The sequence below is a fragment of the Haliotis rufescens genome, unplaced genomic scaffold, assembly GCF_023055435.1.
Source record: "Haliotis rufescens isolate VD_foot unplaced genomic scaffold, xgHalRufe1.0.p SCAF_5, whole genome shotgun sequence".
Classification (NCBI taxonomy): Eukaryota; Metazoa; Mollusca; class Gastropoda; order Lepetellida; family Haliotidae; genus Haliotis; species Haliotis rufescens.
In genome coordinates, this window is record NW_025964223.1 from 18,420,633 (window position 1) to 18,438,867 (window position 18,235).

The following is an 18,235-nucleotide window of genomic DNA, read 5'->3' on the forward strand; positions in this document are numbered from 1 at the left end:
GTGCCAGGGCCCAGGATGTACCTGACAGACCACAGTTAAGGTGGCCTGTTCCAGCCAATAATTAGATATGGAAACAAGTTGGTGACATAACATATTAGTAAAACTTAACCTGCGACATATTCATCTGACACCATCTCTAAGCAATAAGTCACATTCAGTCCTCGCCTATGTGGAGGCGGTCCTGTCGTGTTTGCAGTTAAGGGATTAAAACACTGGTTACTGTAAAATTTTGACAAAGGGTGTTTTGTTAAGGTCCTTCTGTTCAGAAGGTTTGATTAAGTGAGTTGGGTTTAACGCCGCTTTGAACAGTATTCCGGTTATATATCAAGGCGTGTCAGCTTAATTTGGGAGGAAAGCCCGGAGGGATGGAGGTTTTAGACGTTTACCACTTCGGTGAAACCAACGAGTACGGATATGGCGCTGAGAAGCCTATAAACACTCACTCAAAGCTGTGATTGAATAAACTGTTCACTCAATTAAAATGATGTAAATCAACATGAAACGTACCGTCAAATGCTCGTGAACAGTGTCATTTTCATTATGGCGAATGCACAGTTAGACTCCACGTTCATTCCTACGTCTTTCGGGAGTGAGTGACTTGGGTTTAACGCCGCTTCTAACAGTATTCATGTTATATCACGGCGTGTCAGCTTGATGCAGGTCTCAGACGTTTACCACTTCGGTGAAACCCACGAGCACGGGTATGGTGCTGTCAAACCTACGTCTTTCGGTGGTAAGGACATTGTATCTGTGTGCAGATGGTTACAAGTATGGACTAAACCAGAGGAAGACAGGAGAATGGACCTCATGGGAGAAAGACGACACAATTACTGTTTTAACAGTTAATAACATTTTCTCAAACCCGCCCAACAACCACAAATATCATCCAGTGCGTCATGTCACGGCATGACCAGGAATGACAAATAATGTCATGAACTTCCGTTTTCGGGGTGGGGTTTTCCTTCTGTTTCTACACATATGCACACAATACCAAATATAACAGAATTTCTATATCCTATTCATTTTCACCTGGTGCAAAGTAACCGTCTTGGACTGGCCTTTTGATGGGTTGTCTGGGATTTTATCGGGGAAAATGAATTGTCCGGAAAATGCTTGGAAAAAAATATTATGATCCACGCTGTTGAAAGAGAATATTGCCTGCCATAAAAAATGCATTGTGGCAAAATGTCTTGTTTATTTATTTTTATTTATTTATTAATTTTCATTTTTTTAAATATCTGGTTTTGCAGCTGTAGCTGGACAAACTTCGAGTGTCCATATCAAATTGTCTGTCCACAATGAAAATAACTCTTTCTTTTGGCACGGTGCTGACATGACTATTGCATTTCTTGTATTTACATCCAGATCAGTCAACGTCATGAAATTATATCGCTATCATCAGACCTATCATTTAAAAGTATGTCAGTATTATTACCTTCCATTTGGTCTGAGACCCGTGAAGATTCCGGGGTAGAATAGGTCTTCAGCAACCCATGCTTGCCGTAAAAGGCGACTAACGGGATCGGGTGGTCAGGCTCGCTGACTTGGTTCATGCATGTCATCGATCCCAATTGCGTTGATCGATGCGCATGATGTCAATCACTGGATTGTCTGGTCCAGACTCGATTATTTACAGATCCCCGTCATATAGCTGGAATACTGCTGAGTGCGGCGTTAAACAACAAACCAACCATTTGGTCTAAGGGTCGTAAAGTACAATACTTACTTACTCGTTTGTCAAGTTGTCTCAAGTTGAACATGTCTGCAAGCAATATATCCCCGCTTGTGGTAGATACGAGCCCGACCATTTGATATATATGGAGCTCTTTTGGGTGAGGGGCTGGTCCACTGGGAAACAATACTTTTCTCTCAGCTTTTCCAAAAAGAAAAAAATGTTCGCTGGTCATGCTAGATGTCCGTGGAAAATGAGGTTTACTACAAGTTACACGTCTGGACCTCAAGGTGTGGCTTGAAACAATAGTCTGTCTCAAGGGAACACTATCGGTGTTTCTTTTCATGGGGGGCACGGGTAGCCCAGTCGTCTAAGGCGCCGCGATTCGCTGTGCAGAGTTGCGTCCCTGGGGCACGCCAGAAACTTATGATTGTGGGTTCAAATCCAGGTTCGCCCCGAAAATGTTTCTAGGTTTGTCAGCACCATACCCGTGTTCGTGTGTTTCACCGAAGTGGTAAACGTCTTAGACCTGCATCACTTCGGGCTTTCCGCCCACATTAAGTTGATACGCCGTGATATGACTGGAATAATGTTAAAAGCGGCGTTAAACCCAACTCACTCACTCACTTTCCTTTCATACCATATTGAAATACCATGTAGCATACCCCTAAGAGGCGTTAAACCCAATTCAACCACCCACTTTGTCTCCTATTACTACATGCGTGATGAAATATGTTGGTATAAGTTGCTTTGATCTTCACCTCGGACATCGATTTAAAATGGAAATGTTTGGTCTGTAGGTAATTTCCGACTTTCTATAAAGAGAATCCACCTCCTGCCCACAACATCCTCAATCACTGCCACGCGCAGACAACACTGTTTGCATCACTGACATTTATGTCCATAAGCTGCTTCTCACAATGTCTTAAACATAACCCTAGCATGCACATGACATGCCTTGAGTGCGTTGGGCTTCACGCCGCTCAGTCAGTAGAGCTACATTTCAGCCGAGTTCGATGGAAGTCCAAAGACGTTAAAAATACATTATTTTCCAAAATCATAAGGCCTTGGTTTAGTTTTTTACGGATTTTTTTTTGAAAACCTGAAAGCGGTGGTGGAAATAAAAAATAAAATACAATAACACTTTCAATTTCTTTTTTGTCTTTTGATAAAACTTACAGTCGGTCTTTATTGAAAAAAATGCTTTTGGTACCAAACCAAACAGAAACTGGAATTGTCGTTTCTGTGGCGATCTCATTGTGCCACGTTCGGACATTATCACACTTGCAATAAAAAGACATCAGCTATGGTTGTATCACATCTCGTTGTGCCACGTTCGGACATTATCACACTTGCAATAAAAAGACATCGGCTATGGTTGTATCACATCTCGTTGTGCCACGTTCCGACATTATCACACATGCAATAAAAAAACATTAGCTATGGTTGTATCACATCTCGTTGTGCCACGTTCGGACATTATCACACTTGCAATAAAAAGACATCAGCTATGGTTGTATCACATCTCGTTGTGCCACGTTCGGACATTATCACACTTGCAATAAAAAGACATCAGCTATGGTTGTATCACATCTCGTTGTGCCACGTTCGGACATTATCACACTTGCAATAAAAGACATCAGCTATGGTTGTATCACATCTCGTTGTGCCACGTTCGGACATTATCACACTTGCAATAAAAGACATCAGCTATGGTTGTATCACATCTCGTTGTGCCACGTTCGGACATTATCACACTTGCAATAAAAAGACATCAGCTATGGTTGTATCACATCTTGTTGTGCCACGTTCGGACATTATCACACTTGCAATAAAAAGACATTAGCTATGGTTGTATCACCTTCCGAATAGAATCTCCTATAGCCTGCGTGTGTCTGGGTTTAAATACATGTTAATGTCGGTGTTCACTTCTCTGGAGGTCCGATATGCGCTAGGTTGGTTGGTTTGTTGTTTAACGCCGCACTCAGCAATATTCCAGCTATATGACGGCGGTCTGTAAATAATCGAGTCTGGACCAGACAATCCAGTGATTGACATTATAATTATGAGCATCGATCCACGCAATTGGGATCGATGACATGCATCAACCAAGTCAGCGAGCCTGACCATCCGATCCCGTTAATCGCCTTTTACGACAAGCATAGTCGCCTTTTACGGCAGGCATGGGTTGCTGAAGACCTATTCTACCCGGGATCTTCACGGGTAGATAGGCGCTAGGAGTACCGTATTTTCTTGTGTATAATGCGCACTTAAACAACACATCTGTGTAGCGGGAGAGGGCATGATACAGGCCTACAATGAGTTCTTATTGGGGCTTTTTTTAAAACGCATTGACATTACCGTGAGAACGTAACACCGGAAATACCATGTCAACAAATCAGTTCTGAAGTATACAAGTTAATCCTCTTACTACACTATCTCATTATAAACAGAAATCATGGCATATCTAGACTTGAATTTATCTATTTTAATAATTTGATTAAAAATTTCATGCAATATAGTTAACATTAAATTCGCCTTAATCGTGTGATCTGATCGGCAGATCTCCAACTTACCATAAAAAAATAAATGTTTAGAGCAACCAAAATTCCAGCTATATGCACCCGTGAGTGAGTGAGTGAGTTAAAGTTTTACGTCACATCGGCAGTATCTCAGCCATACAGTGACGAGAACAAATTGAAAGATAAATATCTGTCACAAAGGACAGTAAAACATTAGCATGGTATCACAGATTGAAGTCTAAAAACTAACAAATTCAACTCTAAAACCTCTAACAAACATATATACATCAACTTTACATTTTATCTTTTTAAAATACGAGCTATATACCACCAGTAACTAAAGCCAAACCACCTTATTGGGGATCATGGGGACGTACAGTACTTTAGCTACCTGCATGAATCCCCAACAGGATTTAATAGCTCTAGTCACTGGTAGGTGTGAGGTGAAATTGGGTTTAACGTCGCGTCCAAGATTATTGCACTTATATAGCGACGTGCATGCACGTGTATGTGTGTGTGTGGCTGCTTGTACTAGTCCGGACTGATGCCGATTTATAGTGCTAGCTCACTGAGATACCATGCCGCAGTTTAACATGAATACCCCACTCAGACACAGTATACTGACTCCGAGCCGACCAGTCCTTGTTTTAGCCCCTTAATGCCGAGCGCCAGACAGGGTAACAACAAGTACAATCTTTTAACGTCTTTTTGTATGACGCGGCCCGGGATCGAACCCCGGACCTTCCGCTCTCCGGGCGGACGCTCTACCACAAGACCACGGAGGCGGTCTGTCACTGGTAGGAGTAGACAATACTAGCCATAAATTAAGACACATTCAATTCAAAATAGGAAACGTATTAAAATTCTAGTTCTCAGCAATGTACTAAATATTATGCGGATTTATGTGTCACTATCAGGGGACAATAATTTTACTGTACTTCAACCCCATAAAATGCCACAACCAGAATAATATAAGTTATCAATTGCATCTAACTAAGTTAAAACACATTTACTCAAAAGCTGCTTATCAGATCTATTTCTTTTAAAAAAAATCTATAATTAAATGAGAATTGCCATTGATAAAAAGGTCCCTTAAATTTGAAACTTGATAAAAAGTATCCCTTGTGAGAGAAAACTCTACACAATCAAGTAAAACGTGCTTGACAGTGATTCTCTCATCACAAGGGATGAAAAAGGGAGGATCTTCGCCTTTCAATAAAAACCCATGAGTATAACGACTGTGGCAAATGCGACATTGTTGTAGAATAACTTCATCATACCTTGACTGGCACCCAAGAAAGTATAGCCTATAGTTGGTTTTATCTGGTGAAGTTTGTTTGCACCTAACTGGGTATTCCACCTTGTCTGCATTAACCGCCTGATATAATTGCTGATATAAGGTTTGTAATCAGAATACGGTATAAGAAGGTGGGAGAGAGATTTATCCAGAGCTGCTTTTAGCTGCAGCATCAGCTTTTGTGTTTCCGGTTATGCCGACATGACTCGGTAACCAACAAAAAACGATGTCGTATTGGCCAGTAGAAAGATCATTATACAATTCTAAAATGTCAAGAACATATGGATGATTGGAAGATACATGTTTTAGTGCCTGAAGGCATGACAGGGAATCTGAAAAGATAACAAATTGTTTACATCTCGATTGATGTTGCACATATTCCAAGGCAGCCTTTGCTTCAGCAGTGAAAATTGAGCTACAGTCTGGTATTCGGAAAGATATCATTTTTGCTCCAACGACAGTGGCACATGCTACTTTGTCACCGTCCTTGGACCCATCTGTAAATATTGAGCGATGTGAGTCATATTTTGCTCTCATTTGTAGATATTCCTGTTGAAAGACCAAATGATTCGTGTAAGATTTTTTAAATTGAGTAAGAGTAAGATCAACTTCCGGCCGAACTATTTGCCAAGGTGGAGAAGACAAAAGTCGACAAGGAGAAACAAGATCTAGATTAATATTAGCAGCAGTAATGTGGGGTTTTATTCGAATTCCCAGAGGTGGGACCAGCTTAGATTTATTTTGAAACAACTCTTCATAAGGAGGTTTGAAAACACAGGTGTAAGCAGGGTTTAATGGGTTGGAGTATAATTTAGTAACATACTGAAGGGATAACTTGATACGACGGTGCTGTAAAGAAGGTTCATCAGCTTCCACATATAGGCTATCAATTGGAGATGTTCTAAATGCGCCAAGACAGAGCCTTAATCCCTGATGGTGTATGGAATCTAATTTCTCTAAATTACTTCTGCAAGCACCACCATACACAATAGAACCATAATCCAATTTAGATCGGATCAAGGATCTATACAAGTGAAGGAGGGTGTTCTTATCTCCACCCCACTTTGAATTTGCAACGACTTTCAGCAAGTCCAGAGCCTTCTTAAGATATTTGATATGTGGCAGAAAAGTCAAATGCCGATCAAAAACAAGTCCCAGGAACTTGGCTTCCTCAACAACTTTGATAGGAGTGCCATCCAAAAACAGTTCGGGATCTTTATGGTACTTGTACTTCCTGCAAAACTGAATACAGTTGGTCTTGGCTTTTGAAAATTTAAAGCCATTTTCAAGTGACCATTTCTGAATTTTATTAAGACATAACTGTAGTTGTCTCTCTATAGTACGCATATTTTTGCCGCGACATGAAACAATGAAGTCATCCACAAAACGTGACCCATCATTTGTGTCATTTAAAACTTTGGAAAGGCTATTAATCTTTATGCTAAATAAAGTAACAGACAGAATACTGCCCTGTGGGACACCCTGATCCTGATGATAATGGTCAGACAGGGTATGACCCACACGAACTTGAAACTGTCTGCCTGTTAAAAACGTGGATACAAACTGAGGCAAACGACCTCTCAATCCAAAATCATGTAAATTTAAGCATACCATGCTTCCAAGTCGTATCGTATGCTTTTTCAAGATAAAAAAAGATCGATACAGCATGTTGTTTGTGGACAATGGCATTTTTGACGTACGATTCTAAACGTACCAAATGATCAATGGTACTTCTATTTTTACGGAAACCACACTGAATATTTGTAATGAGGTTGTTGGTTTCCAGGTACCATATTAAACGATTATTCACAATCCGTTCCATAGTTTTACAAACACAGCTAGTTAATGATATTGGTCTATAATTTGATGGATCAGAATGATCCCGTCCAGGTTTAGGTATGGGGATTACAATGGCATTGTGCCATGATGGAGGAAAATTCCCCGAAGCCCAAATCTGATAAAAAATGTCTAAAAGTATCTCAAGACATGACTGAGGCAAATGCTTCAGGAGCTGATAGTGTATATTGTCATCTCCTGTTGCAGTATCATGAGCTTGGCCAAGGGCAGTATGTAACTCATGGAGTGAAAACACTTCATTATAATCTTCACCATTATCTGAGGTAAAATTAATAGTTTTCTTTTCCTCTAGTTTCCGGTACTTCTGAAACTGTGGAACATAATTTGTTGATGAAGAATGTTTAGCAAGTGTTTCGCCGAATTTATTTGCGATATCAGTTTTATTGGTAAGTATATGATCACCATCTTTGAGATGGTGAACGCTAGATTTGGATCTTTTTCCTTTAATCTTCTGAATCATATTCCATACCTTGGACATAGGGGTTCGGGAATTGATCCTTGAGACATAATTTCAATGACACTCGTTTATTCAGTTTAAAAGTGCGTCGTGCTTTAGCATTTGTAATTTTAACATGATTCAAATTATGAACAGTAAGGTTTCGGCGAAAATATTTTTCTGCCTTTTTCCGTATCTTTCTAGCTTGTTTGCATGTATGATCAAACCATGGTTTTCGTATGTGTGGGTTTGCAGAGGACTTTGGTATCGTTTCATCAGCAATTGCATTCAGTTGATCTGAGAACAACTTAATAGGATCAGGAGCATTCTCGAAAATGTCACGTGTTAACTTGTCAGTACAGAGGTTTTGAAACAAAGACCAGTTGGCTTTATTAAAATTCCACCGGGATGAGGGCGGAACGTCAGATGGGTTATTTGTTTTCAGAACTGTAGGGAAATGATCGCTTCCACACAAATCGTCATGAACCGACCAAGTAAATTCATTTAACAAGTTAGAATCTGATAGTGACAGATCTAACGCAGAATACGCCCCAGTAGCAGGATGTAAATACGTATGTGAACCATCATTAAAAATACATAAGTTATTATTGGAAATAAATTCCTCAAGGAGCTTCCCTTTGGAATTAATATTGTTGCTACCCCCTAAGGGATTATGACCGTTTAAATCACCCATTATGATACACGGCTTAGGAAGCTGGTCATAGAGAGATTGTATATCAGAAAGCTGAAGAGTAGAAGTAGGATTAATATAGAGAGAGCACAGTGTAAATGCAACGTGCAAAGTGAGTCGGACTGCAATAGCTTGGAGATTGGTATTAAGGGATACAGGATTGTGAATCACACCCTGTCGCACCAGGATGGAAGATCCTCCAGTAGTTTTAACACCCGGAGGAGAAAATGAATGATATGAACTGTACTGACGGAGGTCAAATGTATTTGATTGTTTGAGATATGTCTCCTGAAGACAAATTGCTGATGGTTTATAATCTTGTACCAATAATTGAATTTCAGAAAGATTGGTCCTTAGACCTCTGCAATTCCACTGAATTAGTGTGTCTGTTCTATTCATGTTATAGGAGGTGGAAGTACAGGGGATCTACTTTTCCCTGTCCGAGGCGACTTACTTCTGTTGCGCGCTCGGGGATGAGGGGAAACATCCATGTCTTCCAGTAACTGGAATTTATTGTATATCTGCACAGGGTCACGTAAACCCTTGGGGACTCGATCAGATTTTTTCGAGTAATCAACTTTCTGACTGGCATTTTTAACTTTGGGAGATGACTCTGTTGGTGTTGGATCAGTCTGCGATTCTGATGAAACACTATTCTCTGCATCTGAACTTGGAGTGGTGACTGAATAAGTCTCTGTATTAACCCAGGTGATATCGGTCTGACATGTAACAGACTTTACCGATTTGGTTAAAGGGCGAGAAACAACTGTAGAGTATGACTTACCGGCTGTTGGTGGAGAGGTTGCTTTTAGTACAAGTTTTGTTTCATGGTATGTAAGATTGCGTTGAAGTTTGAGTTTAACAATCTCATATTCATGCTGCCAGATGGGACAGGACTTCGATGAAGACATATGTTCACCAAAGCAATTGAAACATTTGGAGATGTCAGGCAAATCTGTACCGTCGTGGGCAGCTGCACCACAACGAAAGCATGTCATATGATTTCTACATGACTGGGCACAATGGCCAAACTTTTGGCATTTGAAACACCGAAGTGGATTTGGAATATATTGTTCCACTTCGATATAACAATATCCTGCCTTGATAGATTTAGGGTGTTTGGGCTGTGAAAAAGAAAGTAAATAGGTATTTGTTTTCACAATTTCACCATTTCTCCTGGAAGTAAACCGTTTGACGTTAGTTACGCCTTGACTTTGTTATTCAGCTTCAATTTCAGTTTCACTCATATCAGAGAGCCAACGGTCCCTGTCTCTAATGATGCCTTTACTGCTGTTCAAAGACTTGTGTGGTGAAACCGAAACTTCAGTATTGGCGAGTTGTTTTGTGGCTAATAGAGTGGCAGACTGCTTTGCTGTTTTACATTCTATGAGAAGGAAGCCAGATCTAATTTTCTTAACAGCTTGTACATCACCAACTATACCATAAATTGCTTTTGATGTCGCAAAAGGGTTTAGTTTTAGAGGTTCACCATTATTTGAGGATACCACCAAAAATCTACTCCAACTATCAGTAAATCAGTTCAATGTACTGTCTTCATCAGAGGACAAACATTCATCCAATGCACGTTTGTTTTTGTTTTTTTGAGCCATGGTTGATTATAGAAGGCTCGCCATCCCAGCTCCCCACCCACCATGGAGTATCATAAAGACAATGCTAAATACCAGTGGATCTCCAGCTGGCAGCACCAAGGATACTGAGATGGTATACTCAAGCAGACTAATCAAAAATTAATCAATCCACCGGATTGGCCCATGAGCCACCGCCTTCTGGGCATAAGACTCTAGGCAATTCAAAATATACACGTAGTTCAAAATCAAAAAGTGTTTTATAAACAAATTTGGCCAAGACCTAAAGTGGAAATACAAGTCAAAATTATAATTTGTGCAAATACAATAAATGCACAGGGCTTGGCATGACCAGCCGATTGATAGAACCGGGCCCATTCTACCACCCGTCTAGCCGAAGTAAGGGTCGAAGTGGTGTATTGGGCAAAAGCACGCTATTCCTGGAACCAGTGCCCTCAACCACCAGACTCCCGTCCTCCGCCGACACAGGGACGCAACCCACGGCAAACGGGCTGCCCATTTCGGTCGCCTTTTACGACCAGCAATGGGGTATGCACCCGTGAAGATTCCGGGGTAGAATAGGTCTTCAGCAATCAATGCTTGCCGTTAAAGGCGAATATGCTTGTCGTTAGAGGCGACTAACGGGATTGGTTGGCTGGTTGGTTGATTGGTTGGTTGGTTGGTTGTTTAACGCCACACTCAGCAATATTCAAGCTATATGAGGGCGGTCTGTAAATAATCGAGTCTGGACCAGACAATCCAATGATTAATATCATGAGCATCGATCCACGCAATTGGGATCGATGACATGTATCAACCAAGTCAGCAAGCATGACCACCCGATCCCGGTCAAAAAGCCATCAAAATCTTACAGCAAGTGAACAACGAAAACTTGCCACGACTGACGGAAGCCCAACGCAACAACGCCATCGGCCGACTGCAAGCACTGCCGACGTAGCACCAATCATCCTGGTTGATGTATGTCATCGATCCAAATTGCATGGATCGATGCTCATGATGTCAATCACTGGATTGTCTAGTCCAGACTCGATTATTTACAGACCGCCGTCATATAGCTGGAATATTGCTGAGTGGGGCGTAAAACATCATACCAACCAACTTAAAAGAGTGAGTGAGAGAGTAATTATTGCATAACGCCGCATCAGCATTTCTATATGTAAACAAACAATAAAACTGGTGCTGGAAAAAAATTCAAGGGTTAAAAAACTGACTGTCCAAAAACATTCTATATATTGTCAAAGAGTTTGATTTCTTATAAATATGACAAGATGACCAGGTGGTTATAAACTGTTCTAAAATGTTCAGAAAAGTTGTGATCATAAAAGAGTTTTCTGACAAGTGAGAAATCAGCATATTCAAGCAAAATGTGCTTGATAGTAATTGGACAATTGCAAGGGATGCGAAAAGGTGGATCTTCACCTTCAGTAAAAATGAATTAATACCCAAAATGAACTGGTGATTTCTGCTCGGATTGGGATTGATTTGTGTGGAAAGAATGAGATACTGCAAAAACTTCGCAAAAAAACACATCCACGTGAGAGCCTGGCGTCGAAACACATCAACAAGACATGCACGTTCAACCTGACTTTTTGGGCTATAAAAACGTCGGAATTCATTTGCAAGCCATCAAAATCTTACAGCACGTGAACAACGAAAACTTGCCACGACTGACGGAAGCCCAACGCAACAACGCCATCGGCCGACTCAAGCACTGCCGACGTAGCACCAATCATCATTACAAGACTGTGGGACAGTTAACAAACACACGGGACAACACGTGGTCTACCCAGATCCGGCCGACCACGTATCACTGCTAGAGCACAGGGCGGATTCATACGGCCACGTCACTTACGTGAAAGAACCACCACGGCAATACCAGGATTGCGTTGGATATCAGCCCATACAGCGTGGAGTCGTTTAGGCGACACTTTTTTTATTTCTTGGTTTACGGATGCGCCGCTCTTTCAAAGTCAAAATGTTCCACACAAAAAAAAATGAAAATTACCCTTTTATCATTTCGTCAAAAGGTTCAAACAAAAAAAGATTTCATTTTCTAAAGCAAAGGGAAGTCACTCTGATAGTTCTCGCTGGGATCCTTCTCTAATACCATCAAAGCTTGTCAACGCAAAGCGCACTGTGGTGACCAGTTTTACTCTTTCAACACTGTTGGCCGGTCATGAAGCCACGAGTCACACCGCAGGGTAGACCGACCAAGTCACGTCAAAATAGTTTAGAATTTTATTAACAATGTCTGAAGTGCATATTCCATTTGATTTTATAATTTTTTACCCATAGATTAAATATTTATTCACTAGATACTATTTCCCGCAATGTTATTGAAAATATAATTCTCGGACACACTTCGACAACGGGTTCTCATCGAACATTTCAAACAGCAAAATAAAGACGTTTCAAGCAAATCTTTGAATATATTATACAAAGTAATAAAATCAACAAAAACATATACAAATGTTGCCAAACTGACATCTAAGTTATTATCTCCATCTTTTCATGCGATCGCGTGTAATCGTAAGTCAAATGACATCTCGGCTTTCGTCGCCTCGATTTCTCGGCTCGGACACGATGTCTTTAATGCCAAAATATATGCATAAGAAATCTTTGTCACAGCTCGTAACCTAGCACTATGCATCCATAAAGTTCCACATTTTTAATATTGATTGCGATTTCCTGCTTAAAACGTTCAGAATAACATGATTTAACCCAAACCTTTCACCAAAGGCTGAAAATTACCGTTGCTGTTATTTGATTAGTCAAATTTAAGCACGTGACATAAGGCAGCCAATCACGAACCTTGTAGCAGATTATGTCAGTGAGACAATATAAGTTTTTTTAAATAAAAACTGTTTGTTTGTTTTTTGTTTAACGCCGCACTCAGCAATATCCCAGCTATATGACGGAGGTCTGTAAATAATCGAGTCTGGACCAGACAATCCAGTGATCAATAAATGAAAACTGACATGTAGCCTTCGACGTATGTGCTATTCATACGAAGCTTTGAAAACGGAGGCATTTCCTCATGGTAGTGAGCGGACAGCCACTATCATCGGGAAATGGGTGATGACAGATATTATTTGCAATTCTTTTTAAAATAATGTTCAGACTATGTAAACAAATGAAAATAAAAACGAAATAGGTAAGTGGATTTTATAAAATCTTATATTTGCCGAAAATCGTTAAATTTTGGCTTCATTGGTCCTTAATCTGGACGTTATGAATGTTTTAGCTTACATTATTTTGATTTAAAGCGAAGTGTGTTATGTTGTAATGAATTATTTAAATAATGTAATACACATAACTTTCATATTTATAATTATAAACAATAGGATTAATTACATCTTTCAAATAGTGTATGGCCAAACATGTAGTAGCAAAGATGTTTTACAAGCTGATAATTTCCTTGATAAATATTACCTTTATCTATCACACAAGAGTCTTTGGGAACTTGGTGTCACAGCATTAATCTTCAGGTTGGCTGGTGTTCAAAGAGTTAAACGTTGCCTATATGCATGCTGCCAAAATAGCAGCGTCTTTCATGCATTTCCACCAATGACATGAATATTGTTATATTGACATTTGTGTACACGCTGAATGCCAGGGATGTAATCAAATGTATTTGAAAAATTGAGTTATTTTACTTATAAAAAGTGTCGCCTTACTCGCTGAAGGTATTTGCGCTAGACGACAAGTTCGAGGTGTCATTTTGACGGACCTGCATCGTCGGCTGCGACGTCAATGGTGCCAAGGTCTTAGAGTGTGGCCACAACTGTCATGGAGACAAGTTTGGTTTTTGTGACGAGTCCTTTACGCGCGAATGGGAGACGTCATGTTTACAGGCTTCGCGGGAACGTCATGTACGAAACTGCATACAGGAAGTGGACAGATTTTGTGCTGGTAGTGTGATGATGCTGGCAGCCATCCCCTACGTTGGTGGAACAGATTTGCTGCAGGTTCTGGGGAATGTAACGCCACAACGTTACACGGATTAGATTCTTCGGCCACACGTCCTTCCCATTGTGCAACAAGCGAACGTCATTTTCCAACAAAACGCCCGAGATCACACGGCAAGACTGTGAACAGCCTTTATCAGGAATCACAACATACAGGTCCTGCCATTGCCCTCCAGGTTACCAAATTTAACCCCAAGAACATTTATGGAATGCACTGGATCAACGACTGCGTGCACGTCAGCTAAAACCACAGGACCTCCGATAGTTGGCACAAGCACTGCAGGCAGAGATGCTGAAAATTGCTCAGGGATCTGATTGGATTCTAATGGTCGCCATTCAAGATATTGCGAACAGATTACCTTCACCTTGAAAATCTACTGTTCCATGCATGTGTACCATATGAAACCTTGGTCAATGACAATGATGTGTGCCAATTTTTAACAACCAATTACCATCTGTTGATCATTTATTTGACATCTAAAATATATGTCTTTTATATATCACTCAGCAATATCCCAGCTATATGACGGCGGTCTGTAAATAATTGAGTCTGGACCAGACAATCCAGTGATTGACAACATGAGCATCTATTCACACAATTTGGATAGATGATCCATGCATCAACCAAGCCTGACCACCCGATCCCGTTAGGCGCCTTTTACTACAAGCATAGTCGCTTTTTACGGCAAGCATGGGTTGCTGATAACCTATTCTACCCCAGATCTTCACGGTTAACTTTTGGAAAACGAAGCCACGTTAAAGCCCTTTCACCTCATCTCACCTTATTTTCTCCTCTGATACTGTTCAGACTTATCTTGGTCAAATCAATGTCATTTTATTGTTATTTGTTTTGTTTTTATTTATTTTTTAAATATGTTTTTGTTTTAAAATCTGATTCTGTAGAACTGGAGGGCAATGACCATGAGAAAATCCAAGTATTTCAGGTATCACTACCTGTACTCATCATTGTCATACATTAGGTAGCAAAAATACTAGATTTCTAGAATCATTTCTACCAGTTCTACTCATGATCATGATCACAATAGATGTTTGTACCAAAGTCAGGTTTAGTTGCTTTTCCTTGTTACATCGAATTCCACCAGGGACCATCATATTTCATTTACATCCTAGACACAATGTAGCTCTTTTGTATGTTCTGAAAGACCTGCAAATAATATTAAAGGTCAATTCAGCATTATGTTCCCGATAACTCAAAGGATTTAATGTAAGTCAGTGAAACTTGGTACATATCATCAGTTGGGCATAAGACCCGTGAAGATCCGGGGTAGAATAGGTCTTCAGCAACCTACGCTTGCTGTAAAAAGCTGGCTGACTTGGTTGATGGTTTTGGTTTGGTTTGTTGTTTAACGCCGCACTCAGCAATATTCCTGCTATATTACGGCGATCTGTAAATAATCGAGTCTGGACCAGACAATCCAGCGATTGACATCATGGGTATCGATCCATGCATTTGGGATCGATAACATGCATGAACTAAGTCAGCGAGCCTGACCACCCGATCCCATTAGTCACCTCTTACGACAAGCATAGTCGCCTTTTATACTATTTATACTAATTTAAGACACATATTGATTACATACCTAATTTCAAACAATAACATTTATTATGGTCAGAATTTACGCGTCTCTAGATTGGAAGTAAATGGACTACTCAAATAAAACTAATATGAATGCATATACAAACATAAATAAATAATTTATAAAATACTATGCTTTATTGGTTTCAATTTTTACGACTTAATTCATGATTTGAAAACTATTTGGGTGACTTAAATGAATTGAATGTTTTATATTTGAGTCCTAGATTTGTGTGTTGTAAACAAGTACACACCAGTGAAAAGAATACTGAAATCAGGGACAATCCCATCCATATTTGCATGGACTGTGGCCACATCACCAAGGAAGCCCCCCCCCCCCCCCCCCCCCCGATCCTATAGGCCAGAACGTCATAGTGTAAGAATTTACAACTATCCACTATCATTATGTGTATTAATAAATGAAATAAATCAAGTTTGCATTATAAAATTGTTTTTAACTTCATTTGTGAAACATTTATATTAAATCAGAGGTTGGTTAAAGGTGTGTGTGACTACTTGTATTTTGTTTGTAGTGTGCGGAGAACCTGGTTCCAGGAGGAGGTGTGATGGACTTGAGGCTGAGGGGAATGATCATTCCACACAGAATGTGGGGCATGAGCCACAATTTGAAATAAAGGAGATGCAGGTCCAAGTTTTAACACTTGAGAGGGAGACCCATCTACTCAATAACCATCTGGTTCTTGTGGATTTTGGAGTATCAAGATCTGGTACTGACCCCTGTTTCATGCAATATAATAATCCTTTTACTGATTGTGATAGTTGAAATGTTTTTGTAATGTTTTTTTTTGATCAACCAACTACCACCAACAATGTGTAGCATGTATTATGTTTGTTCTGACGCTGATTCCTTGGATGGAAGACCCAGGACCATGCTGTTGACTGCACTGAAATAAAAATTCAAATCCCATCTGCCTTTGTCCTCAACTCAAAGTTTCATACTCATTACAAAACTAGCTGCCCACTCTAAAGCCTGATTGGTATAGCCCCTCATGATGCTGTGAAATTTGTATCATGTTTGTCATGGATGTTGACAAAGCTGTTTGTTGTGTTTCTTGATCTTGTTTAACCTGGTGATAGTGTGAGGGCAGACCAAGTCTTTACTATTGCCACAACTTTGCACACAAGAAGTTGTCTCAATACCCCCCCTTTCCTATTTAACTGTGGTTTTATAAATAGGAGAAATGCAAACCATAGCGTCTTTGAGAGTTCATGTTGTAGAATTTGCAAAACCATCAATCAGCTGTGGACAGTTGCTTGAATCTGGTTTTCCTTGCGCATTGTGCTAAAACTGCCTGTGAGAGATTAAAGCGTCATATCGTTATTACAAAATGTACATACATTGTATTTAAACTGATGTCCATAGCACTGGCTCCGTCTGATGGCACACGAACAGTTTATTGCAGAAACCCTCACTTCTGGGGCCGCGTGAGCATGGGCAGTTCATTAAAATAGCACTGTTGCAATTTTTGACGCGGGCGCGCTGCGTCAGTGGGGGGGGGGGGGGGGGGGGGGGGGGGGGGGGGGGGGGGGGGGGGGGGGGGGGGGGGGGGGGGGGGGGCTTTACTCAGTGTGGGGGGCCCTTTACTTGTTTACATCTGCAAATTCAGTTGTTATTCTTTTGTTTTCAGACTCCTCATACAGATCCAAAAACTATGACGATCTCTTCTTCGCATCTTGTCATTATGCATACTTGTTATCTGTACGTTGAACTGGTTGTGCTGGGACTCAATTACATCCATCAATGACAACTTTCTTTTCTTGTTTTTTTCACCTCTTTCTCAGTTGAATTTGGCTTCAAACCAGAAGATGTATCTTGAACGTCTTGGGCATTATCCTCATTGGTCATGTTGCTGTCTTTGATCATTTTGGGGCGGATGGATGCTTTGGTGCTATATTGCTGGTCAAATTCCTCACAGAGCCGAAAGTACTTGACCTCCGATTGACTGGGACTGTCAATTATTTCTCGCCATCGCTGTTTCAAACTATTATATTTGTTGAGACACTGTAGAGGAGTGATGTTAACATTAAATGTGTTCTTGATATCTGTGAATATTCCCTTCCAAAACGTGTTGTGATTTCGAGACACTTGAAACGTCGGATGTCTCATGTGAACCAGAAGTGATTCCTCATTCTCTTTCCATATATGAAGCAGTGAAGCAGAGGAATAAGTAACACCCGGCTCTTCAGTGGTGGCAGTGGAGGCAGCGGCAGCAGCTGTTGATTCTCCAGTGGAATTGGTATTGCCAGTATCGGTTGATACTTCTTGAGTGGCTTCTGTTTGTCCCTGCTGTAGGTTTTGTGGATGTTGATCTCTCAGTAAGGTATTTATGATCAAGTCTATGACCGCTAGTCCTGAAATAATAAGGTCTTAGTTTTAACAAGGATTCACCAAACTGCACATATTCGGTTTACCGTTATCTCAAATAATAACTTTTTTAACAGAACATATTTCAGGAAAATGCAAATTTGTCATTACAAGGTTTTATGATTCGGCCACTGATTTTATTTTTCTAAAATAAACCACGGAATTCCCAAATTTTGTTAATAGGCTTCTATTGGAATTTCTT